Source organism: Heterocephalus glaber, unplaced genomic scaffold, assembly GCF_053883595.1.
Source record: "Heterocephalus glaber isolate CG9 unplaced genomic scaffold, H.glaber_assembly_v1.0 deba00001613, whole genome shotgun sequence".
NCBI classification, from domain to species: Eukaryota; Metazoa; Chordata; class Mammalia; order Rodentia; family Bathyergidae; genus Heterocephalus; species Heterocephalus glaber.
This window is the reverse complement of record NW_028258384.1, coordinates 18,376,494-18,385,460: the sequence shown is the minus strand read 5'-3', so window position 1 is coordinate 18,385,460 and position 8,967 is coordinate 18,376,494. Positions and strand designations below refer to the sequence as shown.

The window sequence follows — 8,967 nt, the reverse complement described above, 5'->3', positions numbered from 1 at the left end:
ATGCTTTGTCTGTGTCTATGGAGATAATCATATGGGTTTTGTCCTTGGCTCTATTGATATAGTGTATTACATTGATTGATTTGTGTATATTGAACCATCCCTGCATCCCTGGGATGAATCCCACTTGATCAGGGTGTATGATCTTCTTGATGATCTTCTGCATTCTATTTGCCATTATCTTATTAAGGATTTTTGCATCTATGTTCATTAATGAGATTGGCCTATAGTTCTCTTTTTCAGTTGGGTCTTTCTGTGCTTTGGGGATCAAGGTGATGCTTGCTTCCAGGAATGAATTTGGGAGTATTGCTTCCCTTTCAATTTCATTGAAGAGTTTAAACAGTAGAGGCAGCAGTTCCTCTCTAAATGTCTTGTAGAATTCAGCAGTGAAGCCATCAGTGCCTGGGCTTTTCTTAGTTGATAAGTTTTTATTTACATTTTCAATTTCATTGGTTGATATTGGGTTGTTCAGAATTTTTAGGTCTTCTTTGTTCAACTTTGGTAATTCATATGTATCTAGGAATCTGTCCATTTCTTCTGTGTTGTCCATCTTATTAGCGTATAGGTTTTGGAAGTAGGTATTGATGATCCTCTGGATTTCTGCTGGGTCTGTTGTAATTTCACCCATTTCATTCCTAATTGCATGGATTTGGGCCTTTTCTTTCATTTTTCTGGCAAGGTTGGCCAAAGGTCTACTATCTTGTATCTGTAAAGAATTTAAAAAGATCAGACCTCCCAAATTTAAAGACCCAATCCAAAAATGGGCATCTGAAATGAACAGACATTTCTCAGACAAAGAAGTAGAAATAGCAAATAAATACATGAAAAAATGTTCAACATCACTGGTCATTCGAGCGATGCAAATGAAAACAACACTGAGATTCCATTTCACTCCAGAAAGAATGCCTGCTATCATGAAATCAACGAATAACAAATGCTGGAGGGGCTGTGGGGAACGAGGAACCTTCCTCCACTGCTGGTGGGAGTGTAGACTGGTGCAACCACTGTGGAAATTAGTATGGAGATACCTCAAAGAACTAGGACTGGAAGTCCCATTTGACCCTGCTATTCCACTGCTGGGGATCTTCCCCAAAGAATTAAAAGAATCATACCACAGTGATATATGTGCACCCATGTTCATAGCAGCACAGTTTGTGATAGCTAAAACTTGGAAACAGCCCAAATGCCCATCAACTGGAGACTGGATAAAGAAAATGTGTTTTTTTAATAAAATGTATTACTACTCAGCCATAAAAAATGAGAAATTAGAGACATTTATAGCTAAGTGGATGCACATTGAGGCAATACTCTTAAGTGAAATAAATAGGACACACATGAATAAATACTGAATAGTTTCTCTGGTGTGAGAAACTGAAAGTGTAAATAAGGACTAAATGTATAATAGGTAGCATGAAATAGGAAGAAAAGGGGCAAAGGGGAAGGAATTGGGAGGGCTAGGGGAAAGGATAGAAGGGAATGGGATTAATATGAGAAAATGGAAAAATAGGAGCAAAATCTTTGTAAATAGGGGGGAATGGAGGGGTTGAAGGGAGGGCTGGGCAAGGGTGAAAAATAAGAACCAAGAGAGACTATGTAAAGGTGCAAATTTCCAATGATGAATGTCATTATATTGTATACCTACAATGTACCAATGATTAGAATGAATAATCGATAATGCAAAATAGGAAGAAAAGGTCCAAAGGGGTAGGGGTAGTGGGAGGGGCAGGGGAAGGGAAAGAAGGTAAAGGAAAAATGATGAGAAATGGAAAAAATGGAAATAAAGTCTTTGTAAATAGGGAAGGGTGGAGGGCATGAAGGGAGGGCTAGGAATGGGGAAAAAATAAGAACCAAGATGCATTATGTAAAGGTACAATTCCCAATGAGAAATGTAATTGTGTTGTATACCTACAATGTACCAATAAAATAATTTAATAAAAAAAAAGATGGTTAACAACCCAATAAAAGCAATGAAATTGACACAGTAATAAATAATCTATCAAGTTAAAAAAATGCCCAGGACCCAATGGATTTAATCCTGATTTCCACAAAATCTTTAAAATGAAATTATATCACCCAATACCCCTCAAGCACTTCAAAAAAACTGACAGATGCATAGTGTTCTCAGATTTACTTATGAAAACCATTGTATCTCTGATCCCCAAACCAGACAAAGACACAAATTAAAAAAAAAACCCTATAAGCCAATCTACTTAATAAACATAGATGCAAAAATCCTCAACAAGATATTAGCAAATAGAATGCAGCATATCATTAAAAAGATCATACATCATGATCAAGTAGGTTTCATCCCAGAGTTGCAATGATGGTTCAACACAAGTAACTCAATATATGTAATACATCACATAAACCAAAGTAAGGTAAAAAAAAAAAAACAAACAACACACAGGATCATATCAATAATTGCAGAAAATGTTCTTGTCAAAATCTAACACCACTTCATTATAAAAATCCTGAAGAAAATAGGTATGGAAAGACCATACCTGAATTTGATAAAAGCTATTTATGACAAATCAACAGCCAGTATCTTACTAAATGGAATAAAAATAAAAGTATTCCTCCTAAAATCAGGAACAAGAAAAGGATGTACACTATCACCACTGTTGTTCCACATAGTACTTGAGACTTTAGCCAGAGCAATCAGGCAAGACAAGGATGTAAAAGGGATACACGTAGGAAAGGGAGAACTCAAATTATCATTATTTGCAGATGACAAGATACTTTACAACAGAAACCCCAGCAAAAAAAAAACTCCACCAAAAATCTCTTAGTATTAATAATCTACTTCAGTGATGTAGCAGGATACAAGATTAACACACAAAAATCATTAGCATTTCTGTATACCAATAATGAACTCAATGAGAAGGAAATTATAAAAACAATATCATTCACAGCAGCTTCAAGAAAAATGAAATACTTAGAAATTAACATAACCAAACAAAAAAATCTGCAGTACACTGAAAAAGGAGATTGAAGAGGGCATAAGAAAATGAAAAGATGTCCCCTTCTCCAGGATAGGCAGACCAAATATTGTCCAAGTGGCCATACTCCAAAAACTGTTACACAGATTTGGTGGGAGCAATTCTACATAATTTTGAGGGTAAATTATTTCACAATTAAATCATGATTACAGCCTAGATTTCCTTCCTTCAGGCCAGCTATGGGATATTGAGACATAACTCCATTTTCACCTCTGGTCACAGCTAAGACTTCAATGGTCTGGTGATGTTGTGATGCTTGCAGGATTACACCAACTGGAGACATCCTGGGAGGAACCAAATCTTCATCTACATAGTTCCTCATTGTTCTAGGTTCATCTTCGCCACCCTCTGAGTCATATGCTACATTTGTTTCTACTGATGTACCCAATAAAGGTGTGGCAAGCTGGAGGTCTTTTGTCTTTGCTACTCAGAGCAGCATTGATCAGCCCCAAAGCTCAACTTCTTCTGTAAGTCTGATTTCTGTCTATATATTAATTCATTCACCTTGTTCTGTTATGGCTCACAGGAGACTAGGACTTAATGCAGAGGTTCTAGTAACATCCCCTTTCTCTGTTCCCTACACAGATTCAATACACGCTCTATAAAAATATTAACAACATATTTACAGATCTAGAAAAAATTCCTAAAATTCACATGGAGCCAGAAGAGATCCAGAATAGCAAAAGCAATTTTGAGCCATAAGAGGAAAGCAGGAGGCCTCAAAATACCTGACCGCAAGCTATACTATAAAGCAATAGCAATAAAAATGGTATGATACTGAAATGAAAAACAGATGTGAGTCAATAGAACAGATTAGAGGATACAGAAACATCCCCAGACACATTCAGCTATTTCAGCTTTGACAAAGGGGCCAAAAGCAAGCATTGAAGTAAAAATAGTCTATTTAAAAAATGGTCCTATGGAAATGGTTTATCTTTTTGCAGAAGATTTAAACTTAGCCCATATCTTACACAGTATACTAAATTAAAAGGAAAAATACATCAAAGATCTAAACATTAAAATAGAAATATTAAGCCTACTGCAAGTTAAAATAGGTAAAACTCTTAAAGCCATAGATATAGAAAGGATTTTCTAAACAGAACTCCAACTGAACGAGAAACAACAGCAAGAATCAACAAATGGATAAAAATACTAAAAATTTCTGGACAGCAAACGAATCAATAAGTAGAGTGAAGAGACAGCCTATAGAATGGGAAAAAATTTAGCCATTTACTCCTTAGACAGAGGACTAATAACAAGAATATACAAAGAACTAAAAAAATTAGACCACTTAAATTAAAGACCCATGCAAGAAATGGGAAAAAGAAATGGACAGATACTTCACAAAGGAAGAAGTACAGATAGTCATCAAATATATAAAAAAAGTTCAATATCTCTGGTCTTGAGAGAAATGCAAACTAATACACAGTTATAATTCCATATTCTATTTTTTCCTTAAATTCTTTTATTGGTACATTTTAGGTATACAATACATTTACATTTATAATTGGGTGCTTGTACCTGTACATGATGTATCTTAGTTCTTATCTTTTCCCCATTACCTGTGCGCCCTTCACCCCTCCACCCTTATAAGAGCTATAAGAGGAATTGTCTGGGTGTTGAACAAATCTGGATTTCATCCACTTGAAAATCAGCAATGACTTCCAAAGAAAATTTGATTGAGTACAAAAGTAGGTATAGGCAAAAAGAAAATCATGGTAACACTCTAAATTCAGAAAAGGACCTTTGCATTTCCACTGACATGTACAAATTCACTCAACATCTAGAGAAAGAAAATTGGTTGGAAAATCCTGTGGAAGCAATAGAATCCTTAGACAATAAGACTTCAGTTATCACTCGAGTGTTTCATGTGCCTCTGGAAGAGGAAAACTATTTGATTCAGTTTGGTGAAGGTAGACAAGAAAAATTTCATCTAGGCATCATGGAACAAACTGGTGCCAACTTAAAATTAAAATCAAAGATCAAGGCCTTTACATGACAGTGTCTGGCAATTCAGAAACTGTTATAAAAGCTCAGAAGGAAATTTTTGCATGGCTTCAAAGACATAGTTTCATTACAATTCCCATGCCTAAAGAACAGCCTTGCTTTGTTATATGCAAGACTGAAAATACAACAGAAGACTTAGAACAAAAAGTTGCATTGGACACCTACACCCTAAACCCATATAATCATAACAACTGTATTAATAGTGTTGGCACAAGTGAAGTCATGAAAATCTATCCACATGAAGACTTACTTATATCTACTGAACAATATAAATATGTTAGAGAAAAATTAAATAAGAAAAAGGAATTTCATCCCTTGACTGCTGGATCAAACAATAAAACTATTAACAGTATCATACAGGAAACAGACAACAAGCCATAGTTCACAATTTAGCGTCAGTGAAATAGAAATAATTTAATGGAAAAAATTCTCAAGTGGATCATGCTGAGCCTTATGTAAAAACAATATTTGAAAATACCAATGAGAAAACTACAGCTATAGATGTGGAGATGAAATCAAAGTATGATTTCACTACAAGTCCTGAGTGGAATTCTGCACAAAAAATTATAGAAAGAAGAGGAGAGAGCTCATGTTCAGAAAGCATATCAGATTCTGTGACACATCAAGTTGAGCCTGAAAATTCAAGGGAGATATTTAATGAAACCTATTGGAAGGGCAAGTGTTACATTTTTTCCACCATTTCTGTTCCTTCTTGGCTTCACAGATTTATTATTGAGAAGAAAGGTCAGCATATATACAAGATAACTCAAGTAGCACCAAAGGTTCATATAGATTTTACTGAAGAGGATAAAATTACTCTAAAAGGGCCAAAAGATGATGTAAATTATGCTGAAGAACAAATTGACATCATAGTGAAAGATCTATTTAGCAGAATGGATTATGCAGAAATCAATACTGACTATACTTTTCACAAGTACCTGGTAGAGAGGAATGGTGCTGTAATAAACAGAATTAAGGAGAAGAATAATGTCGCTTTGCTAATCTTACCTGAAAAGGAAAATAATACTTTGATCAGAATTGAGGGGAAATCCTTGAATGTTCAACAAGCCAAGAGAGAACTTCTTGAACTTGCTGCTATTTTAGAAAAAGAGCACACTAAGGACATAAACATTGAGCAAAACTTTCACCACAAAGTTATTGGGAGGAACGGTGAATGGATTCATAACATCCATAAGAATTTCCCAAATGTTATAATAAATTTTCCAGACTCAGGGGAGAAAAGTGACATTGTCCAACTTAGAGGGCCAAAACATGAATTAGAAAAATGCACAGAGTATTTGGAGAATGTGGTGACAGATATTTTAGAAAATAGCTATACAATTACTGTTCCCATATTCAAGTAGTTTCACAAAATTATCATTGGAAAAGGAAGTAAAAACATCAAAAAAACATCTGTTTAGAAAGTAATACCAAGATTAGTTTTCCATCACCAACTAGCAACTCAGAGAATATTGTCATTACTGGAAAATCAGAAAATTGTGAAATAGCTCATAAAATGATTCTTTCAATTCAAAAAGATATAGCCAATATTTCAGAAGTTGAAATTTCTGTTTCTTCTGATCTACATAAATCTCTTATTGATTCCAAAGAGTGTTTGATTGGTTCAATCATGAAAGAATGTGGGAAGATTCATATTATTTTTCCAAGAAACAACTCAGGTCTTCAAAAAGTCATTATAAGAGGCTCTGCTGAAAGTGTTGAAAGGGCCAAAAGAAAGCTGCTACTACTAGCAGAAGAAAAACAACCCAAGAGTTATTCCATGACCCTCTGTGTCAAGCCACAGTATCACCATTTCCTCATAAATAAAACTTACGGAAATATCTCCAAAATATGTAATGAGACTGGAGCACATATTTTCCCTACTCTTGAGGATAGAGATCAAGAATTGTTAAATATTACAGGGACAGAGAAAGCTGTCAATGATGCACAAAAGGAATTTGAGGCTTTAATTCAAGACCTTCAAAATGTCATAGAGGACAATATGCTTATAAATCCAAAGTACCACCATCACTTTACTAAACGAAGAGCTAAGGTTTTAAGAGAAATTACTGAAGAATATGGTGGTGTGATAATAAGCTTTCCATGTTTAGGAGAATATACCAAAACAGTCACAATAAAAGGAGCAAAACCTTGTGTAGAAGCAGCCGAGAAACATATTCAGGAGATTATTTGTGACTTAGAAGCCAAAGTTACAACAGAATGTATTATTCCTCAGAAGTTTCATAGTTTTTTAATGGGGCCTATGTGTTCCCAAATCCAACAAATTACTAGGTATTATAATGTTCAAATAAAATTCCCTGAAAGAGAGAAGGCAAGTTCAGCTGTAACTACTGATCCAGCTATTAAGGAAAATGGGAAAGAAATAGTGGAAAAGGCCAGTAAAGAACCTGCTTCGATTTGCCCAAGGAAATGTGATATTATACTTATCTCAGGCAGAAAAGAAAAGTGTGAAGCAGCCATGAAAGCTATTGAATCTTTAATTCCAGTCACTGCTGAAGTACGTGTGCCCTCTGACCTACACCGTCATATTGTTGGTCAGAAAGGAAGTAGAATATGCAAGATAATCAATGAACTTGATGTGCAAATACAGGTATCAAAATCTCGACTAAACTCTGACATAATCTCCACTAAGGGCCCTGCTGCAAAAATGGACCAAGGGCCGGGGATTTAGCTCAGTGGTTTCACCACCTGCTGTGCAAGCGCAAGGACCCGAGATCCATCCCCGGCACCAAAAAAAAAAAAAAAAAAAGTGGAACAATCCAAAGCTAGATTGCAAGAACGAGTCAAAGCTTTACGCACTGAAATAGAAGATCAGGCATTAAGAAATTTTAAACTAATGATGACTATAGACCCCAAATATCATTCGAAGATAATTGGTCATAAGGGTATAGTTGTTGCTCAGATTTGCTTGGAGTATAATGTTTCTATCCACTTTCCAAATAAAGAAAGTAGTGAGATACAAGATCAAGTCATCATCACAGGATATAAAAATGACATTTTAGCTGCCCAAGATGCAATAATGAAAATACTGCATAAAATTGAAAAAAAAAGTTACTGAAAGAATCTCACTAAACCACCGTGTTCACGGCCATATTATTGGAGTCAATGGGAAAATCCATTCAAATAATGAATTAATTTCAAGTAGATATTCACTTTCCTCCAAAAGGGTCCTTTAATCCAAATATCACTGTTACTGGACTCCCTGATCAAGTACAAAAAGCAATTGATTACATTCTCAAACTTGAGGAACATTATCTGTCTGTTATTATCAAGCATGAATCTCAATAGTAGCATGTTAAGTGTGTCTCTCTGATAAATCCACAGCTCCAGCCAAGAATTATACAATAAAAGATGTCCCTTATACTAAAAAAAAATTCAAACATGCTGATACTTATGATTGTAGATTTTCCAAGATTAAACAATCAGTTATCTCCTAAGATTCACCATTAGAGACAAGGACAATGATTTTTAAAAACTCAAACAGAAATTTGTCCAAGCTGTTTATCTGAAAATGCCATAAAATTATTCATAAAATGATGCACCTGCTGAATCATATGCACAGTTCTTATACTGTTGCCATCAACACATTCCACCTTGAACACTGCAAAATATGTTATGGAGAAAGTGAAGTGTTCAATCTTGTATGCATGCAACAATTACTAACTTATTTCTAAATTCACTTGGGATCTGTTCTTGACATTTCTAACAGACATTTCATTATTTTTAATGTACTTCATTAAACTCTCAAATTTGCATGATTACTAAGTTTCTTGGTCTATTTCAGTGTGTCATTTTCTACCCTGTGCCTATAGTTTCTTTCTCCGAAGTCAGCCACTTTACTCAAGGTCATGTCCTCTTCCCAGAGGTAGCCTTAATCTGCTGAGTGGTCAATGTAAGGTCATAAGTACCAAGCACAGCTGAGTCTGCTGTTTGTTACTGCATC

The 8,967-nt window shown here is 35.1% G+C and overlaps 1 pseudogene; it reads left to right on the top strand.

Annotated features, from left to right (window-relative positions):
- Positions 1 to 5,896: 5,896 nt before the first annotated feature.
- Positions 5,897 to 8,312, top strand: LOC106008039 (vigilin pseudogene; annotated as a pseudogene).
- The last annotated feature ends 655 nt before the right edge of the window (positions 8,313 to 8,967 follow it).